This window comes from Pipistrellus kuhlii, unplaced genomic scaffold (genome assembly GCF_014108245.1).
Source record: "Pipistrellus kuhlii isolate mPipKuh1 unplaced genomic scaffold, mPipKuh1.p scaffold_m20_p_1, whole genome shotgun sequence".
In the NCBI taxonomy this organism is placed as follows: Eukaryota; Metazoa; Chordata; class Mammalia; order Chiroptera; family Vespertilionidae; genus Pipistrellus; species Pipistrellus kuhlii.
Window position 1 is genome coordinate 41,731,816 of NW_023425404.1, and position 23,845 is coordinate 41,755,660.

Genomic DNA, 23,845 nt, shown 5'->3' on the forward strand with positions numbered 1-23,845 from the left:
CCACCACAAAATTAAATAAATGTGCTAAAATATGATGAAGATACTTTTGTATATATGTATTTGGGCACACGATCACTTCCTTCGATTATATTTCTTAAGATTTCAAGATAAAAGTTTATTTATTTTATTTTATTTAAAAAATATATTTTTTTGATTTTTCACAGAGAGGAAGGCAAAATCAGACAGACAGACAGACAGACAGACAGACATCGATTTGTTGTCTGTGTCTATTTGTCTTTGTTTGTTTTTCTCATTTGTTCCTTTATTGCTTTCTCTTTTATATCTCACATAGGAGTGAAAGCATATGGTTCGTAACCTTTTCTGTCTGACTTATTTTGCTTAGTTTATTTTGTGTGCTTTCTAAATTTTATTTTGAAACTGTTGACACATCATTGCATCATTTTCTGTTTGAGATTGGTGTCAGCCTTTCCCTGGGACATCCCCCTCCTGCGTGCACGCGCGCCCCCCCCCCCCCCCCCCCCCCCCCCCCCCCCCCGGCGTTCCATGACCTTTTTGTAATTACATAATTGGTTACAGGAATCGAGTGCCCTCTTCTCTATTCTCTCCAACGTCCACATGGAGTCCGAAACAGTGTCTGGCATGTAGTAGCAGCTCAGCATTTATTGAATGGATCACTGGGTTAGTGAAAGAATGGCAATTAAAATTTAAAACATCTGGCAAATTACTAGTTTTGAAACTTATCCAGAAAGAATATATTTGAGGTTGAGCTTGAAGGCAATAGATGCATTTTGACTTCAAAGAAGAAGGGAGGTGTTAAAAAGAAACAGATTGAGCCCTGTCCGCATAGCTCAGTTGGTTGGGATATTGTCTAATGTGCCAGGGTTGTAGGTTCAATCCCTTGTCAGGGTGCATGCAGGAGGCAACCAATGAATGCATAGATGGGTGGAACAACAAATCGATGTCTGTCTGTCTGTCTGTCTGTCTGATTTTGCCTTCCTCTCTCAAATCAATAAATAAAAATTTAAAAAAGGGACAGATTAAAAGTCCAAGACTTGAACACTTCAGAGTTTAAAGTTTGCAGTTGGAGTGAAGAGATGGGGGGGGGGGGGGGGGGGGGGGAGGGTAAGGAAGTAATGAATAATTTGTTGAATTTCCCTAGCTCTACTGATTCTTTAGAGGATAATACCTATTTGCTGCCCTCATGACTATGCAGCTTTCTTCCTGGGAAGGAAATCATAGAGATAAAAAAGTTCTTTCTTTGAATATTTTTGTAAATCAAGACTATAATATTTGGAAGATGCCTCTTTGACTAAACATTTGTGTTTGTGATGGAAATATTCCAAAATGAGATTGAATAGTTCATGTGCATAATGCTGTGTACCTGCTCATATCTAATTAATGGACCTGGAACCTCAAAGTCATTAGGAAAATGCAAATCTGATCATAACAAGGGTATAAAAAGTGCTTCAAGTAACATTTCTTCTTTCAGCTCTATCCACCCACAAATGGTTCATTAAATGTCCCTTAAAATAAAGACCCCAACTCCTTCTACTTAAACATCCTGTTCACCTCTCTTGAAAGGTAGATGCATTTTATTTTTGTGTGAAAAGATGGACCAAGACAGGAGCACAAATGGAAGGACAGGATTATGGTGGGCACCTCATTTAAGACTCAAGGAGGAGTCCTAGCCAGGCCATTCATAATTGGGAGAATTAAAGCAGATAAAATATACAGATCCTGGCAAATGCCATCTTCACTGCTTAATTCCAAGGTCACATTGGTCCAGATAGAGTATTACCCAAACTCCAATAAAGAATAGAAAGGATTCTTTGTACCCCAGTTTGTTTCAAACTCAAGAAGCAAACAGTTAGCAACCATGGTGGATTAGGTACTTGGATAATTATGTAACTGCAGCTGAAGTTATATAAACATCACGTTAAAAATGTCCACCTTGCTGTGTCCAACCATTTGATAACATAAAGAAACAAATAAAAAATGTTTAGTAAAATTTCTCTTGAAAAGGCACTATTTGAAAACACCTTTGTATCAACTGCCTACATTAAGGAATTCTCAACCTTGGGAATACATTAGAATTCCTTAATGTAATTCTTAAGTTTTAATCTATGAGCAAAATGGTAAGATATTTAAAGTGTACAAGGTGATGATTTGGTATACAGGGTGGGCAAAAGTAGTTTTACAATTGTGAGTGCACAAAACACAGAGTTTATTCTTATGTTATTTTGTTTTTAACCTGAATGTCTATTTCCATATGAATGACTGTAAACCTACTTTTGCCCACTCCTGCACAACAGGAAATTGATAACTACAGGTACCCCAGGTCTTGGGGATTTTGTTTACTTAGTTGGGTTTTCCCTCTCCTGTCTCTCTCTCTTAGTTTGAAGAATTGGCTCTGGGAGCTCAGCTGGCTTGGTAAATCAGTTATATAACACAGTGTCTCCTGCCCCTGCCCAAATCAATTGGGAGATTGAATCACAGCTCCCAAGCTGGAATTCAACAAAAATCTTTCCACTGTCCCCACTTACCCTCATCTCCCGCAGTTAGCTCTCTCTCCGCTGCACGTCCATCCCTGCATCCTGGATGGCCCCCTGCCTTCACTGGCTGGTCAGGTTGATATTGGCATTTTGAGAGGATGGGGGTGCAACCGCTTCCTCTGGCTGCTGACCCTAATGTCAGGTGCTGCCACCATGGCCTTCTACTCCCCAACTTCCTGCCCGTTTAACGATTGTGCTGAGAGAGTAGATAGTATCTTTCTGCAAGGATTGCCTGGCAGTGCATGCACATAGTTAAGTACCCCATTTTCTTTAGTATTTTAGCGAAATCCATTCAGATTGTTTCTACTTTCACACATCTGTGTGAAAGTCATAGATGAAAATGTACCAACTTGTCTCATCTCCTTGGTTTCTTTTAGACGTCATTCCTGCTTCTTTTCAGACGACAGCTCTTCAGGCTGGGAGCTACTCCCAGGAGCTACTCTTCAGAGAGAGCTAGGCCCCTTCGCATGGAGAGCCGCATCAAGAGCGGCTGCCTCTGCCCAAAGCCCGCCACTGTGGTGCAGGCTGGAGGGCGCCATGGTTCTCCTGGGCCCCTGAGTGCTGTTACCGTCTGGCGTTTACCTTTTGTGCAGCTTTGCTGCGGTGTTTCTACAACATCATCATTTCATTAGGTTCGTCACCCTGGGATGCTTTCACCTTCCATTTTACTTATAAATGAAAAGAAAACGTACATTATTGATTGCAACTCAGGGAATGGCTCTTTGCTGGCTTTGTGTCTGACTCAGATGTCATGCAGGGTCAAGTGTTTGCTCTGTAAGAAGCCTCTGTTCTTAGAGCTAAGGCGAACCCGGAGTCAGTCAAGCCTCTTCTGAAGAGAGGGGAGCGTTTCAAGATTCAGCGCAGCCTCTGAGAGGGCCTCAGGATATGAGCTTCCCCCAGATGTTCCCGGCAGCCCAGTTTCAGCATCTCCATGGTCAATCCCCGGGCCCACCTAGATGCCACCCTCAGAATCTCTTTAGGGTCCATAGCCAACAGAAAGATTTCTGGTTGCATAAAACAATCAGCGGCTGCGATAGAAGACTGTAGGAAAGGCGGAGGAGAGGATTTGTGTCACATCCCAACACAAACAACTTAAAAAGCGAATCCCCTTTAGACATGTGTGCTTTCTTTCAAAGCCCTTGGTTGTTTTGTCTCCACATGTTTCTTTTTTCTTTTTTTTTACTTTCTAAAATTATTATTATTATTATTTTAAATTTCTTTATTGATTAAGGTGTTACATATATGTCCTTGTTCCTCCACTCATGCCCTCACCCCTCTGTTGCCTGAGTCCATTGGTTAGGCTTATATGCATGCATACAAGTCCTTTTTGGTTGATCTCTCTCCGTCCTCATTTAACTTCCCTCTGAGGTTTTATGGTCTGATCGATGTTTCTCTGTCTCTGGATCTATTTTCTTTTCTCCTTTCCCTTTTCTGAGCAGCTTTTGGCGTCCTCTTTTGAGTTCCTTTGTTGCTGCCACCCTGTCTCCTTATTGTCAGCCTAGGAGTGGCCACTGGAGTTAGGCCACTGCTGTGCACGTATTAATGTCCTCCCTTCTATCCTGGCTGTCTTTTCAGCCCAACTCATCAGTGCCTGGAGATGAGCGGGGAGTCTTCCTCACTCCCACTCTTGATTTAACATTTCTCAAGCCAAGAGCCTTGCTTTTCCTCATAGTGTGTCAGAGTGGTCCCCAGACCTAGTCTAGTACTATTTATATATATGTGTGTATACACACACACACACACACACACACATACACACACACACACACACACACACACACACACACACACACACACATATATATATATATATATATATATATATATATATATATATATATATAATTTTTTACAGAGAGGAAGGGAGAGAGATAGAGGTAGAAACATCGATAAGAGAGAAACATCGACCAGCTGCCTCCTGCACACCCCCCACTGGGGATGTGCCTGCAATCAAGGTACATGCCCTTAACTGGAATCGAACCTGGGACCTTTCAGGTCTATCCACTGAGCCAAACCAGTTTCGGTAGACCTAGTATTCTTGATGTTTTACTCTTCCCGTTTCCTAAAACACCTTCTCTTATAGAATCTGCCACAAGTGCCTGGGGGTCTGGATTGAAAGCAGATGAGTGATGCCATGCGGGGAAATCATTTAAGAATGTTCCTCTCCTGGACAGTCAACCAGAAGCTGTGGTGTTGAGTTTGAACTATTTGGACCTGGGGTGGGAGTTCACAGGGACATAATGCTGAAAACCAAGCTGCCTTTGCAAAGTCAGCACATCTAGTTGTTCAACACCCCACCCCTTCAGCATCGGCCAGAAGCGCTTTTCCTCTCCTCTTTTTGTTAAGATAGAGATGCTTCTACAGCAACTGCTGCCATTGTCATTCCCAGACACCATCAAAATGGACCAGGACACTTGCTGACATGCTGTGCAAGTTGGAAATAGACGCTGCACCAGCTTTTTAGAACATCTGCAGGAAGGAACATCTCCGCTAGGGATTTTAATGTTTAAGCCAAGAAGAGAAGCTAAGAACTCCGTGATCTTGGGTTAAAATTAGCATCTGGTGGTTCACAGGTTTCATGGCAGAGGCCCAGGGAATCTATTCAGTGAGGGCTGAGAAGCAGAAGCTTGTCCTGAGCTTGCTTGATCACACAGATGATGATGAGGTCTTGATGAAGATGAGATATGACATTAAGTTACAGGAATATGGCTCAGAGGAACTCTAAAATGATCTAAAAAGAGGGATCAGTCTTTAAACATCCTTAACAAAGTAGGTTTAAAGATAATATTTTTCTCCTGTAAACATATTTCTGTATATTTTATTGAAGTATCAAACTGAACCATATGAAATTACATAATACAAAAATGGCAATTCCATAGGTAGCATTTTCTTGAATGATGTTGTAGCATTCAACATTGTTTTTCTATAACATTGATGAGAAAAAATAATAGACTTCCAGCTGGGGCAACTGTCTGGTTGAAATTTGCATGTTCTCCCCATGTCTGTGTAGGTTGTCTCCAGTTTCCTCCCACATCTAGAAGATGTGCATGTTAGGTTGATTGGCATGTCTAAGTGGTTCCAGTCTGAGTGAGTGTGGGTGTGTGGGTTAGTGCACCCTTTGATGGAAGGGCGGCCGTTCAGGGCTGATTCCCACTTTTGTTTTTATCAGTCTTTCTTAAATGTATGGAAAACTCACATTTAGTTCAGCATTTAATATTAGAAGTGCTTTGGGTTTTTATTTAAAAGTTTGGTGATGCTTTTGTGACCAGAAATATGCCAGATGAATTTAACTCTTGCTTATATCAATCAGTCTATGGTAAAATTGGTTTCATTACGTGTCATTTCACTTAGTAAAAGTCTCAATTTCCGAGAACCTATTGATGGCATTGAGTGAGGACTTACTGTAGTTCCTAAGAGCCTCTGGTAGTCCTATCGGGTTGGGGTGGTGCCATGGATGCTCTCTTTGTTGGAGTCACTGAGGTCTTGCTCTTGGGCCTGTGCTGACTTGGGATGAAATACACTCATTATCTCATCCCCAATACTAGTTGCTGCCATGAGCTAGTCTTGCTGCCATTCACCATTTGGAAGACAACAAAAACAATAATAATAACTATATATGCATGTGCGTTTTTAAAAATATATATTTTATTGTTTTTTTACAGAGAGGAAGAGAGAGAGCAGAGAGTTAGAATCATCAATGAGAGAGAATCACCGACTAGCTGCCTCTTGCACACCCCCTACTGGGGATGTGTCTGCAATCAATGTACATGCCCTTGACTGGAATTGAACCTGGGACCTTTCAGTCTGCAGACCGACGCTCTATCCACTGAGCTAAACTGGTTTCAGCTGCATGTGTGTTTTAACAGAAAATGCTAGATGCCCTTTTAAGTGTATTATCTTTATTAAGTTATATTTAGACCAAGCAACTACTCTATGGTGATAGGTAATTACACTGTTCTCCTCCCCCTCCCCCTCCCCCTCCCCCTCCCCCTCTCCCTCTTCTCCCCCTCCTCCTCCTCCTCCTCCTCCTCCCCCTCCTCCTCCTCCTCCTCCTCCTCCTCCTCCTCCTCCTCCTCCTCCGCCTTCTTCTTCTTCTTCTTCTTCTTCTTCTTCTTCTTCTTCTTCTTCTTCTTCTTCTTCTTCTTCTTCTTCTTCTTTTTCTTCCAAATAAAGAAACTGAGGTGAATAAAATATAAGTACTTTTCTCAACATTTTACAGGTAGTATGTGGGAGAGTTAGGATTTGAACCCAAAGTGCCCGAGTTGAGCTGCCCTACACTGTAGTATATGATAGTACACTATGCTTTCTTTTCACATGAAAAAGGTATAGGAAACAGCTAATGGGGATCTGACCAAGGCAATACCAGAGAAAAAAACTGAGGGGATTGATATGATAGGTGTTAAGAAACTAGAATGGACAGGATAGATGTGGAGGGTAAGGGAAGGACAGACCTCTTGAGTATGATGAATGTGTCCCAGGTTCCTGGTGGTGCCAGAAGAGGGATATTTTGTATCTTCTCCTTATTCTAGCATAAGGGGAAGATACAAAAAGAGCCAACTGGTTCTAAATTCTGAGTTCAGGTTTGTACATGTGTTGGGTTTGGGTCATCTGGGGGACATCAGGGGTGAGTTTTCCAAGTATACAGTTGAGTGCACAGGCCTAAGATCAAGAGGGAAATAGTGTTTAATGGAACTATTTAGAAGTCATCAGCATACAGATAAGAGATGATATTGTGAACATGAATATACAATAATTACCCATAGAGAGAGCAGTGTGAGGAAAGATTTCCAATGTCTGCCTGAGATTGGGTTCCCCAGGAGTAGTCTAGAGATGAGAATTCATGTAAACATGGCTTAATAGGCAAGACAAGTAGGGAAGGAAGTAGGTGGATCAGGAAAAGGAAGTAAGTCAAGAAAGGTGTGTGATAGTGAGCAAAATTTCACAGAGAATGACCTTGCTTTAAACCCAAGGGGAGCTCTGGAGACAGGGTAGGTTCCACGGGAGATGACCTGATAGGGACTTAGGGAGAGGGAGTATTTATACTCCTGCACCTGCCAGCACTGGCTAGTGGCTGCTTCGGGGATGTGACTTCTCAAGCACTTCCGGGTTTTAGTGCAGACAGGCAAAGTGAACCCCAGCACGTGTAAAGAGAAGCAGGTTCAGGCTGCTGAAACTATGTATTAAAACTGCAAAGAGAATCTGGTGGACCACTGACACTATTGGCAAGAATGACAGATCCCCAGAGAGTGTCAACATATAAGGGCCATCAGAGACAGAGGAGCCGAGTCAGCAAATGAACTGGACAAGTAGCAGTCAGGGAGGTGGAGGGAGACATCTGTGATAGAGGAGTCAAGAAACTAGTTTCAAGGAGAATGAAGTGGTTGATGGCATTGCATGCAGCAGAGAGGTGTAGAATTCTATTATAGGGTCAGGAGAGAGTACATTGAACTTGACGATGGAGGTCGCCAGTGACCTTTGTTAGGCGACATGCAAGTGTTGGGGATGGAGTGTTTGAAGCCTTACTACAGTGAGTGAATTGGCATAAAAACGTAGAGATAATTTGACTTCCATGAGAAAGTTGCCAATGAGAGAGAAGAGCTAAAGGACAGTAGGATGAGAAGGTTACATTACGGGGGAGAGTCTTTACAAATATGTTGAGGGGAAAGGAGAAAAAATGTAAAGTAAAGGAGAGTTAGTAAAGTTGGGTTGCAATCTTAAGAGAAAAGGTGATATATGGGAAGAGAGAAAATGCTTCCACCGGCAGTGGAGTGAAGCATGGTGAGCTGGGTTAGATACTCAGGTGTGGAGACAAGAAGATGACGAGTTCATGTCTCATGTTTCATTCTGGGTCCAATGATCCTTTCTTTCTGAGTCACAGCTTCATTTTCTCTGTGTCTTCTGCTATTGTTTAAATCATAATGTTTGAGCTTTGTTTTTCATATTAGTTTTTATTATACTTCAGTTGGATTATGATAAGAGAACCAGAGTGTTTCCAAACTTTTATTTTGTATATTGACATGCTGATAAAAAATTTAATAAATGTCAAAGGAGCAGAATGTTATAATACTTTATTATTAATGGAATTCATTATATAATGCAAGATTGTTTTATTAAAACATTTATTCCTCAAGAGTCTTATTTTCATTTGATTTGTAAGGTTGACATATACACATTAAAATAAATAATAATCCATAATATAATTTGAATATAAATTTTAATTTTGGGTTGTTGGCTTTAGAAAATGTTATAAGCCAATGAAATAGATTGTCTAATTTCCTTCATAACCTGTGAATATGCCCTGTTTTTACCAGAGAAGAAAACTGTTAAAAGATTGCATGCTGGTAAGGCTTAGGATGAGATAAAAAAAGGTATTTTCATTGGTTTAAATAAATAAATGACTGCTTATTTCAAAACAAACAAACAAACAAACAAACATACAAAACTATGTACATTAGGTACAACCTTTATTTAGAACTTAATATATAGGGTATCCCAAAATGTATACATATACTTTGAATAATTATAAAGAGAGTGTTTATTAAAATACATTTTATTTTTAAAATTGAGCTATCAGCTATTAAAATGTGTATAGATTTTTTTTGGGGGGCACCCTGTATAGTCTCTTCTTCTTCTTCTCTCTCTTTTACTCATACACACACACACACACACACACAAACCATATATACTGAGAGGCCAGATTATTTTGATCTCTGAAAGCATAATAATCTGGCCACTCAGTGTATATCCTATATAATAAAAGGCTAATATGCAAATTGTCCCCTCAACCAGAAGTTCGACCAGCAGGCAGGCCGGCCAACCCCCCATGTCCCCTCCCCCTGGCTAGGCTGGCTGGACCCCACCCATGCATAAATTCATGCACCAGGCCTCTAATATATATATATCATAATTATCTGATATATATATATATATATATATATATATATATATATATATCAGAGATCATAATAATCTGGCCACTTAGTGTGTGTACGTATGTGTGTGCATATATCTATCTATCTATCTATCTATCTATATATTTAGAGATTACTAGTATTAAAAAGTAATCACACTATATATTCAATTCTGCAATTTGCTTTCCCACTCAATAGTTATAATTTTTGACATTTTAAAATAAAAATAATTTTGTTTATTGCTAATCTGCCCTTCAGTCATCCACTTCTGATCTTTTTAGGCATAGACCAATATTCACAGGATTCAGACAAACTACCTGGATGGTAATCTGGATGGAGAACTAACTTCCTAAAAGAGTTTTAATAATAGAGCAATCCTTTGATGATAAATGTTTTTTTATTAGGAGCGATGAGGTTTTGGTCACTTTTTTGAGTACTATTTTAAACATGAGCTTTAGTTATAAGTCACCAGTTGTGTCAACTTGCCTTTCCCGAAATTCAAATCATGAAGGAGAGGTGGTTAGAGGATGATCTAAAAATAAATCAGTATATAGTCACTTGGTTTTGTTTGGATGACCATAAATTTTCATAACTTTGTCCTTTCACTGTTCATAGCTTCCTGGCCTGTGATTTATGCTGTGTCTAGTAGACAAGGTTAGGGTAGCAGCTGTCTCAGACTTAGATATAGATAAATGGTGAGGCTTTACCCAGCCCCATAACAAGAACTATTCTGTGATTTTTAAAGTAATTACTGAGGTCATAAGATTAGCAATTTTTCTATAGTGAAGTTGGGAGCATTCCTCCCCGCGCCCCCAACCCAACCTCCACCCAAGGTGATTACCCTCTGAGGTATTATTAGTTTGAACACTGTTAACAGCCTTGAGCTAATATTTCCTCATGGATTATTTTAAATAGATGAAGAGCAGCTGATAAGCTATGAACTATGACCTTTCATTTAATTAGGATTTCAAAAGGAAATGTTGAGAAGTATTCAGAATCTTCACAGAATATTATAGTAGTTTACTTATATTCCAGAATTAGAGTCCATTTCTTTAAATATGTATATCTGTCTGAAATTCTATCTTATTTTCTCTACTTCCACTTAAAACCCTGAAAAGTAACTTGCCACTTTTTACTTCTGTTCTTTTGATTCGCTGTGTCTTTCCTCTTTCTTTTCTCACTAATTCACCATCATCTGACATACCTGCTTTTTCCTCTTGTTGTGTGGTGTTGTGTTTTACTTGCTGTTGAGTCATCCTTGCCTCCTGGCGACCCTGTGGATAAGCGATGTCCCCAGTGTCCTGCCTTAACAGCCCTGTTCAGCTCCTTTAGACTCATGCCTATGGCTTCTTTTATGAAGTCAATTATTCTCATATTTAGTCTTTCTCTTTTTCTGCTACTTTCTATTTGTCCAGCATTATTTCCTTTTCCAAAGAAACCTGCCTTGTCATTCATGGTATGCCTGGAGTTGGACAACTTCAGTTTTGTCATTTCTGCCTCCAGTGATGTTTCAAGCTTAATTTGCTCTAGGACTCACCTGGTCATCTGGTTTATCTGGTTTTATAGAACCATGTGGAATATTCCCTCCCCCCCCCTTTTTTTTTAGCCTGAAAGCCCAGTCCTGGAAAAATGCCCTAAAAATTGACCATTTACTACAAAGGAACCTTTGAGAAGTTTCTCAGTTTGATGCCTGAGGAGAAAAAGAGGGACAGATATCTCCTCGGAGCCTTTGTGGTGTCATCTCAGCTGTTTCCTAACATCTGGAGACTGTGGCCACAAGGGAGAAATCTGCCTTTGTTTTGGCTTGCTGATTTGGTCTTCCGTCACTTCCTTTTTGTGTCATTCTCTATGTTACTGAGAGCACCATCAGTTTAGGTAAGTGGCAGGTTTAATCTCATTTTAAGTTCAAGAAAGAAAATGAGATTTGTAAATGAAACCCAGGTACCCTACATAGGCACTTTAGTAGCAGTTATTGCTCTAGTTCTTAGAGGCTGGAAGACTGTCAATGTGAATTTCTTAGGTTAGGCAGTCTGTAACCCAAAGTTGAACTGGCTTGAAGTGTGGGATGTGGCCTGTGATTGACATTAACTTTATTGGTCTCCCATCTTCCGTATGAAATGTATTGAGTGGGAGTAATCTGTGCTCGACACTGGATGAAAAGTGGCCAGGCCATGACTCTTCTGGTTACTCTCAGTTAATAACACTGTCATAGTCACTTTAAGTTGCAAACAAAATTTCAATTCAGCCCTACCCGGTCTGGCTCAGTGGATAGAGCATCGGCCTTTGGACTGAAAGGTCCCAGGTTTGATTCTGGTCAAGGGCATGCCAACAAGCTGGCAAAGGGACCCCTTCAGCAAGAAGCTGGGGATGGCCAGCAGATTCCTGGGGCTATGAGAGGAGTCGTGTGTGCCTACTCAGCGTAATAAAACCAAGAGGACTAAAAAAAGAAAAAAGAAAGCCAAATCCAATTCCTTCCACCTACATGAATGATGGAAAACCCAATTTATGTGCATTATAAAGTAACAGTGTCCAGGTTTATCTGAACTAGTCATCTTTTTGCATGCATCACTCTAGTTATTTGCATTCTGGCAGCCAATTTAGACTCTATATGTGGAGCATTAACTATTCCATTTCAGGGCTGCGCTTTTTAATTTTATGTTCTCTTTTGATGGAACACGCCACGGAGAATAATAGGATAATCAAAGTTGTGCTATATCTGGTCATGATTGTACTGTTGTCCTCAATCAGGATGTCACAAAAGTCCTTTTTAATGACATATTTTCTACGGTAGTTATTACCAAGCAACGCATTTCATAACACTCCAGTATTTCCAATTCTATGACGTTCAATAGAATATCTGGAAGCCTATTGTTTGCTTAGGCTGGCCAGGCCAGGTTAATTGGAGACTCAAAATGTTCAGTCTTTATGCAAAATAAGTGTTCAATCTAGTTGGTACTCCACTTGGCCAGCAGTACAAATGTGCCAATTTGGAGCATAATATCAAAACCAAATTCATCAAAGCTGCAGAGAAATAGTTGTTTGTTTTTTTTAAATTAAAACTTTATTCTCCATCTCCCCATCTTTGGCATTAATATTATCTGTGATTTCCATAGTTTTTTTCTAATTATATTAATCCCCAAATGTATCATAAATATTGAAAGATTTTAAAGCATTAACTAAATCCCAATTTGCCATTATATTTTTAGTGAAAGAATGCAATTTTGCTGAGTACTTAAGGAAAAACAACAACAGTGAGGACAGTGCTTTTCAAATTTGCCTGCAAACATGAATTACCTCGGGGCTTTGTTAAAGGAGAATTCTGACGCAATGGGTCTGGGATGGGGCCTGAGATTCTGCATTTCTCACAAGATCCAGGAGATGCTGATACTGCTAGTTTGTGGACCATATTATTAATAGCAAGGAGCCAGAGATTCCTTTAAACCTCGTGAGTTTAAGCAAAATGTGCACTTTGACATTTCTTCATAAACCAATTTGCATAAGGTCAGGCCAGTTACTCGGCTGCTTCAGGATTAGGGATGAACTCTCTCATTAAACCTAAGATGCCATTGATTGTTAGATGATTCATTATTTGATGTGCTGCTAAGAAGGGAAAATGCTAGCAATTAAGCTATGACACATCCTGATTTCAGAAATGTTAAAATACGAGTTTTAGAACTGAAGAACTATGGTGCTTCCTTTGGCTCCTTCAGAGTTTCCACAGTGAGTGTCTACTCAGTGCTAGGCACTTTTATGAGGTAGGTGCTGCACTTACCCATTTTTCGGAGACTTGCAGGCCAAATATCTTTTTAAAATTTAATAAATCATTATTGTTCAGATTATTACAATTGTTCCTCCCCCCCCCCCCATAGTTCCCCTCCACCCAGTTCCCAACCCACCCTCTGCCCTTACCTCCCCCCACTGACCTCATCCATAGGTGTATGCTTTTTGTCTAGTCTCTTCCCATACCTCCCACACTTCTTTCCCCCTGAGAATTGTCAGTCCACTCCCTTTCTATGTCCCTGATTCTATTATATTCATCAGTTTATTCTGTTCAGCAGATTTTTTTATTCACTTGATTTTTAGATTCACTTGATAGTCATGTATTTGTTGTTCATAATTTTATCTTTACCTTTTTCTTCTTCTTCTTAAAGAATATCTTTCAGCATTTCATATAATGTAGGCCAATTGTTTTAAGTGGCAGAGCTGGGATTTGAACCCAGGTCTATAGGACTGGAGAGCCCACTCTTGACCTTCATTGTCCGAGAGGAAATACTCCCTTCTGGTGTCACTTAAGGTAACTGCACCTACAACAGTACCTGTGCCTGTGTGTTTTTCTTTTCCTTTGAGCCTGGCTTCTTGTATTCATCTCTGTACCCAAGTGGCTTGTCTTGAATTCAGAAGTGACCTTTTGCCAAGTCCAGGAATCTGAATTTTCCTCAACCTCATCTCTTGCTGACACAGCCTACCATCCTTTCCTTGAAACTCTCTCTTGCATATTTCTGAGTAGCTTGTTAGTTATGTTTGATGCTTATCTGATTATAAGAAAATCATACTCGGTTAATCTATTTACCACCAGCTTTTTCCTCTGCAACCATGTATCAAAAGTATATGAGAGAAACTAGGGTGACCGCCAAATCCTCACTGACTGAATGTGGTGAATTTGGGGGTGCCATACAAACAGTGACTTCGAAATCCTGCATCTTGCTGAGCCTTCTCTTCTTTGCTCCCACTTTGTGCATAATTTTACCATTGAGTGTGCAGTGTTATATTCTAATTATGTTCACTTGTCTTTGTATCCTACTTAACTGGAATCCTTGTGGGTAGAGACTGTTTTATGTATTTCTGTTCCTCCAATGCCTGTCCAATTCCTGGCCCACAAATGATTCAACACTGCTGAGTCAGGACCACAATTCACTCTTTTAGTGGCTTCACAGAGCAAACTACTCTTGGATTATTTGTTACTTTTCTCTTTTTCACCCCCAGCAAATTTGTAAGTTCTGAGTTTCTCATATTTGAGGATAAGATAAACCTTTGTATAGAGGACAACGTCTTCTATCGGGAACACACACACACACACACACACACACACACACACACACACCCAACAAGAGTCATTCTGTAATGTCATATAAAAGCAATGGGATCCAACACTACAGGGTTCAAGGTTCCTGCAAAGAAATGGTTCTCTAGGAGTTTGAATGGGTTGCTCTCTGACAGCGTCCAATTTTCCTCCCAAAGGTACTTCTCCTTTCAGTGTCTGACTCCCTAAACCCATTCCCAGGTCAGTCTAAGATGTTTAAACCTGGAGAGAATTAGCATCCCCCCTTATGGCTACCATGATGGTCTCTCATCACTCCCCAGCTCGCTGGGTGACTTTGGTTAGATTTGATTAAGTTCATTGTCTACTTCTGAAATGAGTTATATAAAGCCACAATTATTGGCAATTCAGCCAATGTAGCAAGGTGGTTTTTTAAGAAAAATAAAATTAAATATTTTTTTAAGATTAAAAAATTATAAGAGGAATGATAGACATGATCTTCTTTACCCCTAAACACTTCAGTGTGTTATTCCTTAAAGCAAGAGAAATTCTCCCATAACCATAGCACAATTATTAAATGCAGGGAATGAACACTAATACAATACTATTATCTAACCTTATTGAGATTTTGCCAAATGACCCAATAACTTCCTTTGTTAGGCTTTGAATCCTGAGGCAATGACATATAGATGTAGGACAATTAGAGATTAATCACTATGGCAGTTACCATGGAATCCTAACTAGTCTATTTCAGTTTTGTTACTGTGTCTGAGTTTTCTCCTGCTATTTTTTTCCAGCTTCTAGATATCTCATCAATTTTATGAACTACCTGAAATTTTTTTAGTAAACTTATTTTCTGCCTAAGTTAGCCAGAATTATTTAGTTTGCAATCCAAATTCTACCATTATATTTTTTACACTTTCCATTTTTCAAAATCTTATTCACCTACACATGTCTTCTCTCTCCCTCCCTCCCTCCCTTCTTTCCTTCCTTCCTTCCTTCCTTCCTTCCTTCCTTCCTTCCTTCCTTCCTTCCTTCCTTCCTTCCTTCCTTCCTTCCTTCCTTCCTTCCTTCCTTTTTTCCTTCTTTCCTTCCTTCCTTTATTCCTCACTCCCCCCCCCCCTTTTTTTTTCAGAGGTAATGTTGGTTTACTGCATTATACAAGTTTTAGGTGTGCAACATTCTAACTGTACATCTGTATGTACTACAGTGTGTTCACCATCAAAAGCCTGGTTTCTATCCATCATACATTGACTCCCTTTACCTGTTTAGCCCTCTTCTCACTTCCTTCACCCACAAACCACTAATCCGTTATCTGCCTCTATGAGTTTGTTTTCTGTTTATTTGTTGTTATTTGTTTGTTTTGGAATTTTTTATATTCCACATAAGAGTGAAATCACACAGTGTTTGTTTTTTTCCATCTGACTTTCTTCACTTAGCATAATAATACCCTTAAGTTTCAATTAAATCTTTTATTGAAAGAGGAAATATACATAATTATTGACCCTGCTGTAAGTAATTTTAATGCTTGATTTTAGAGTCCATCATACCTATTTCCCTTTTTGTTTCTCATATGATTTATGTTCAATCCAAACAGCACTGTGGCTGCAGAAGGTTTAAAACAATCCAGGAAGCCTCAGAGGCCATGGAGCAGCAGTGTGGCTGGGTGGCCAGTAGAGGGCACTAAGTATTTGTGATATCATTGAAAGGGCTGGCAAAGTCTGTTTTAGTCTATAAAATAAAAAATAAAACACAAAAAAGTAAAAAAAATACAAACAAAACCCAACCCACAGCATTTTTTATTTCACTAATTCTGTCAGAAGTACAATGAAAATTTAAAACATGAAAATGCAAAAATGCTCCTTGTATATCTTCACGTCTAAATTTGAGGCAATGAAAGTTTTCAACACTGGCTATCAATTACACAGAACTTATACAACCTAATGTGCACAAACCCTTCCTTTTCTTAACGTATTTGCCTGGAGGTGATAGTAAAGCACTTAAATTACCCAAAAATTGGCCTTGGGAAGTTATATGACTTTTAATTTTTGTAGAAGACAGTAGGAATAAAAGAAATGCTGATTATACAGTATCTGATTTCTAATGAACATTGTGTTTTTCCCTCAGGAATTCAATTCCCCCTCTCCCTCCCTCCATCCCTTCCTTCCTAGGTTCCTTCAGAAGTTGGAGTTGGTGTTTTGTTTCTATAATCTTCTTTGGGGAAACAAGGGCTTCTGCTTTGCTATTCCTTCCCTTGGCATCCTTGGATGCCATGATTGACTCTTGTCCCTTGCCTCATCTCCGCTCCTTTCTCTTGAAACCTCAGCTGGAAAAAGTTAGGAGGAAGGTGGGAGAAGGAGGAAGCTGGAGCAAGGGGTTGGCTGAGTTTGGAAAGAATCTCCAGTGGCCTTCTGCTTGTTTGGGTTCTTCAGCTCCTTAGCCCCCCCATCCCCTCCCAGACCCCCTCTCCTCCCTTCTTTAGACACCTCTTTTTTACTCCACAAACTTCTCAGTAGATTTTCAGGCCTCTGGTATCCATTATCTCCTGAGATTGTTTCATATTTATCTCTTCAGTTAATACTGTCACAGCTGGCTGGGTAAATAAGTGATTTTCACTGCTACAGGTTGAAAACATCTCATAAAACAATTTATAGATATATTATCAAAGAAAGCAAAAACTAGTAATTATCTCAGGACTTTCAGATTTTTTATAGCAATATAAATTGCTCTTAAGCAAGGAATGCTCCAACTCCTCTCTCTGAACTCTTTTTTTTTTAAAAAAAAAATATTTTATTGATTTTTCACAGAGAGGAAGAGAGAAGGATAGAGAGCCAGGAACATCGATGAGAGAGAATTATCGATCAGCTGCCTCTTACACACCCCACACTGGGAATGTGCCCGCAACCAAGGTACAATACATGCCCTTGACTAGAATCGAACCAGGGACCTTTCAGTTCGCAGGCTGATGCTCTATCCACTGAGCCAATCAGGTTTCGGCTCTGAACTCTTCTTTATTAAAACAAAATAAAACAAAACAAAACAAAACAAAACAAAACAAACACTTATACCCGATCATACCTGTTCTGAAAGTCAACTTATAGAACCTCACTCAGATTACTTCAGTGGATTCTTGGACTCAAGGTCTGTAGGGATACTAATTCATCTTGCATCATTTACTTTGAAAAGAATCATATGACTTAAACAGAATGGTTGTAAGATAATTTATTCATGTGAAACGAGTGGCGGGCATGTTGCTTAGGACAAGCCAGCTGAAACAGTGGTCGAGAATATCTGTAAGGGGGAAGGTTGAGAAGAGGTTAGTTCGACCCCTGGAAGGAACCAGCAAAAAGAACGAGGGAGAATGTGGAAAACCAAGTAAGATGCAGAGTAAGATTTGTCTGTTTTTGAGAATTTATCTTAGAGTATACCTGTGAAATAATTATAAGAAAGGTAATTTAAGGAACATGTCAATGAGTATAAAGAGTCAAAGAGAGATGAATTGTTCCTTTCTCTCAAGACAGTAGGAACGGATGAAGGAAATAAAGTAGTGTTAAACTTAGGACTCCATTCTTAAAGCTCATCTATACTTTACTCTGAAAACCTAACATGTTTCAAGTCTCTTGCTATAAATGTCTTAATACAGATCATTTCATAATGATTTTCCAAAGATGTCCTTTACTACACTTCACAGAATGCTGCATTCCATAGAAAATCTAATCATTGATGGTCAGATACACAAAGGGCACCTCTGCTATGGATTGCATATGATAGAAACTCTTAAAATCTGACTTCTCATCCTTAATAGAATTCCATTTTGGGTGCACCTAATTGTCACTGTTGCCTGCTGTGTCAGAGTTTGAAGTGCGGTCTGGCCTACATAGTAGAAAGGGGGCCATAGAAAGCCTGATGTGACCTGACTCTTTGTGACACAAGGGAGCCTGAGGCATCCCCCTGCTGCATCATCAGCAGGGTCCCAAACCTGTCTCACACATGGTTGTTGCAGACGTTAGTGTCTCATAGGTGGCATGGGAGGGGTGTTGCCTGCACACAGTGGACCCACCACCAGGATATACACAGTTTAGTGATAAGCAGGGTATGCTGGAGCCACTTAGCAAGGAAAAGAGTTGGCCCAGTCAAAATCTGAGGCTGTTAGGCTCAGTGACTCAGGTAATCTGCATATTCTTTTTGGGAGGCTAGAACACGAAGCAGAGAAGTTGTAGGACAGAGGTAAGAGGGATGCTGATTTCAGGAACCAGACAAAAAAGATTTCTGTCAAGGGGAAGCTTAGAAGATTGGAAGGATGGAACAGATGGGTTGGCTTGGAAAGTAAGACCTTCAGTCTAGATGGAGTTGACTACAGCCCTTCTAGTAAAAAAGCTGGGTACTGGGGAGAGAGGAGCATGTTGGGGTAATTAATTGGCATTTTCATAGGAGTGTGCAGTGTGTAGGCAGTAACATTGATAACTTCATTACAAAGAATTCCAGAGGATGAATTCCAGAGCCTGGTCCTTCTCGTGAAGGCTTCGGTGGGGTATGCCTTTGAAAGTGCAATAAGAAATATGTAGAGCCATGGATCTGCTAAAGGAATTTTCACACTTCCAAGAAAGTCTTGAGTGGCAGAATGATGGTGAAATATGACAGACTGGTAGTGTGAGAAGGTACCCAGAAACAGAATGTCTTCAGGATAGTTTTATGGTGACCCCTACCCTTTGGCAGCCTGACTTTGCCTGGTTGCAGATGTGACTATTGCTGGTAGTAAACCAGCAATAGAAGGCCACTCACTGGGCAGCTATGTAGCCAGTAGCAATCTCTACGTTTGGTGCCAAGTTCCTTAGTTTTCAAGTACTCATGAGCTCTTAGCTTCAAACTAGATGGCTGAAGCCATTTTACATATGACCTTTGCATACATGTGATACTGTTGTGCATATTTTAAGAATTTTATAGGATTTGGTAACAAAAATGCATAAATCTATTCCTATATAATAGACACTCAAACTTATTGCTTTGGTATATGGAACAAAAGATAAAAGTTGACACAATCAAAATAAATGTGTATTTGATTTCATATTAATTGAATGGAAAGTAGAAAAATAAAAATGCATTAACTCTAACCGTAGCTTTAAACAGAATAAACTATAGACTCTTCAAAAGATTATGGTTATCCTTAATTGTGCCAAAATGGAGCTTGAAGCAATTATGATTAATACAGATGTATTATTAATATCAGCTGTACCCAGGTTTTGATTATGTAAGAAAACAGGCTTAAGCTTTTGACAGATGGTGAAACTAGAATTATCTGTGATCTCCAAATATGATTCTGTTCTTTAGAAAGTAATTGTGCGCTGACTTTTTTTTTTTTTGCATACTCAGATTTATCATTTTCCAATGCATTTGAGTCTTTTTTTTGATATGTGCAGACTTCCATTAGCCTTCCTTCCTTCCTTCCTTCCTTCCTTCCTTCCTTCCTTCCTTCCTTCCTTCCTTCCTTCCTTCCTCCCTCCCTCCCTCCCTTCCTTCTTTCCTCCCTCCCTCCCTCCCTCTCTCCCTCCCTCCCTCCCTCCCTCCCTCCCTCCTTTCCTTCCTCCCTTCCTTCCTTCCTTCCTTCCTTCCTTCCTTCCTTCCTTCCTTCCTTCCTTCCTTCCTTCCTTCTTCCCTCCCTCTCTCCCTACCTTCCTCCCTTTTTCCTTTCTTCCCCCCCCCCTTTTTTCCCCCCAACAACAAACATTTATTCTCCAAAAGATGTGAGGGCCAGAAGTCCAAAATTAAGGTGTTATTTCCTTTCCTTTCTTAATCTTTTTAAAAATTCTCTTTCTATGGGAAACCTCTGAATTGCCATAGTGCAAATGAACACCGTGGTGGGTTGGATATTCTTGCTATAGCACTGTGATCCCTCTTGATGGATCTGGGGCATGGAAAGGGGACACATCAATGGGATGAAGTTGGTGGGACTAATGGAATGGTTCCTTATAGCCTCAACAATGGCAAGAAAACAGTCTTTGACTTGGCAAAGTCGCTCAGCAGGACTGCAGATCAGGGTCAAAGATGTCAGTGCTGTGTTCTCACCTGCTGGCTTCAGTATTCTAGAGCATGGTGTCTACCATGCTTGTTTCCATTCCAGCTGATACAAGGAGTAGCATTTTGACTCAACAGGAAGTGGGGAGAGTGGTGAGACCAAACCCCCAACTTTAGAAAATCACATTATCCTTCATCAGTTAGGTTTTGTGTTTTATGGGAGAATGTGGGTTGAGTTTCATAAGACTATACAACAAGTGAGTGGGAAGAATTTGGTGGCAAATATCCAATGTAAGTTTCTGGAGTAGAAGAATGAAGTCAAAGATGACAGCAAGTTTAAGAGGAAGAGAAGAGTAAAAAAAGAAATGATAGGGAACAAAATATTACTTGAAAATACTACACAGGTCCATACTAACCACTTGCAGACTCATGAGTCTTTCCAATGACTTCACAATGGATGCTATCTTTAGCAAAATATAAGTGGAGATTGCTGATTCCCTAAAGTGAGTACACACCTTTTTTAAAAGAACATTTTGTTAGTAAAAATGAATCATTATCAAGAAAAGAGAAGACATGGTTTCTTTCTTTAAGGAATTTATCTGTCAAATGAGTAAAAAAAAAATCCAAATAAGACAGAAAAGGACTAACATTTATTGGGCACTAATTATTTTGCTAAGAACTATATTAAATACACCATTACAACACCATGTTTGTATATAAAATGTATCACATTTTTTTGGGCATAAACCATATTTGTTACACAAATATGACATACACATTATTATTACATATTTTTACTGATAATAATTGAGACTTAAGAGGCTAAATAGCTGTCCAAAATCACACAGCAATTAAAAGACTGATTCAGGATCTGAATCCAGGAATCTGATGTCAGATCCTGAACTCTTAGTCACTATGCTTTACTATCTTATGGACTCCTTCAGTGCCCTTTGATTATTCATTAGGGAATAAGCCCACTCACCCTCATATGTACCTAATGGTTGAGTAGCTGGAACATAAAAGCTAGTCAGCATGGCTTGGCTAATAAGAGTCAGATGAGGATGAAGAGGAGTGGTTTTTATGGCCAAAAGATGTTTGAAGAGACAGGGGGAAAATATGAATTGGTCCTATACAGAGGCAGTTGAATAAGTTCCTGGACTGATTCCATATCTTAATTTCCTTTTTTGAAAAAGTAATTTTCTTAATTTGCTAGACCATCCTTTAATTATGGGGATCACAGACATTTATTTGTTCACTGTACTGAGAATACAAGTTTTAATGATGCAATCTTAAGAGACTCAAACAAGTAACAATTAGCTCTGTGGCTCTTGGCCAAGCAATGCTAGTGCCTAAATTCATTTAATATTTCACTTGGCCAGACTGTAGGATGACATTCTCCTGCAGTAATTTTCCTTGCATCTTGACTCTCTGCAGTAAATGGCTATACCAAGGAAAAAAGCCTCTATTCATTCTTGTACCAGTCAGTTTTAATGTTGCTTGCAGTCTTTCCCATAATTTCCCAAGATGATTTGTTGCTTTTGTAGAACCTGTTCACTTATTCATTTATTTAGCCATTTAGTTCTTCTTTCTCCTTCCTTTTTCCTTCCTTCCCCTATTCTTTCACCTATTTTTCTTCCTCTCCTCTTTCATTCCTTACTACCTTTTTTTTTCTTCATTCCTCCCCTTTTCAAATAATTACTAGGTTCCTAAGAAATGCTAAGCCATGTACCAAATACTGTGAGGGATACATAGAAAATAGGTTAAAAAAAAGGATTGATTTTTTGATCCATTTAATGAATATTTATTGAGTGCCTACTATATGCCAGCCTATTTGCAAGCTAGAAACAAAGTTGTAATAAAGGTCTCTTTTCTCAGAGAGCAATATTCCTAACAGTGCATTGAGGAGACAGGTAAAAATGTCATGTCAAACAGTGGTAAGAGTTGTGAATAAAAATGAAGCAGAGAATGGAGAGAGAGGCGAGAATAGACAGTGTATTCTTTTTACATAGGCTGGTCAGAGAAAGGCTCCCTGAGAAATGACATTTGAGCAGAGATACATTGATGTGAGGGAAAAGCAAGTACCAAGGCCCCCAGAAGGCAGAAAGTAAGTGCTGTAAGGCGGGCATAGATGAAGAGATACTAGGTGAGTTAAGAAGAATGGGAAATAATTGCCTGCTGGGGAGGGGGGGGGCTATGAAGATGAAACCCCACTTCTTAAGGTGTATCTCACACACTCTGACACCTCATAGCAAAGCCTCTCTCTCCCCTTGAGCCTCTCCTAAAACATAATCAGACTCTGATTATGAGGCCATTGGGGCTGCATCCCTAACCAAAGGTGCTCTTTGATTAAGATGCTGAGATTCTAATCAAGACGAAATGAGTTACATTATCTGTTTACTTCTTCTTCTGATGTTAGACTCCTCTAAGTCACCTTTCTTATTTATCAGAAGACCAGCCTTCTGTTCAAGTCTAATGATGGCCACCAAAGGCAGGAAGGCGAAGGGGGTGCTCTGGTTTTAGATAACTGTAACTTGTGCTTAAGATTAGGACACCTGCATTTTTACTTGCTTTGGTCAGCTTGGTAAGGCCCTAGCTCTTCTGCTAGAGTGCTAATACCCACTGAAAAAGAAAACATCTTAATATAACATCAGCTCACATTTGGCTATCAGCCAGAGAAAATGAAAACAAGGAACTATGAAAGTGAAACTTAAAAGATCCTATAATATTTCCTTCCTTCTTCTTCCTTCCTTGTCCTTCCGGCCTGGCGTTCTTTCTTGCTTCCTTTCTTTCATTCCTTCCTTCCGTCCTTCCTCCTGTCAGTCCTTCCTGCCTTCCTTGCCTTCCTTCTCTCTCTCTCTCGCTCTCGCTCTCTCTCTCGCTCTCTCTGCTCTCTCTCTCTCTCTCGCCTGCCTTCCGTCCTTCCTTCCTTCCGTTCTTCTTTCTTTCTTTCTTTCTTTCTTTCTTTTGGTCTTTTCTTTCTTTCTTTCTTCCTTCCTTTCTTTCTTCCTTTCTTTTTCTTTCTCCTCATCTGAGTATATGCTTTCATTGATTTCTAGAGTTAGAAAATGAAAGAGAGAAAGATATCTATATCTATATCTATATCTATATCTATATCTATATCTATCTATCATCTATCTATCTATCTATCTATCTATCTATCTATCTATCTATCTATCTATCTCAATGTGAGAAAGAAACATTGATCAGTTGCCTCCCATACTCACCCCAACTGGTAATCAAACCCTCAACTTTTGGTGTATGGGACAACATTCCAACCAACTGAGCCATCTGGCCAGGGCACATTTTTATTTTTAAAGTAGGAATTGGATTCTGGCAAGGAGGGAATAGCAGACCCCAAATGGAGATGTAAT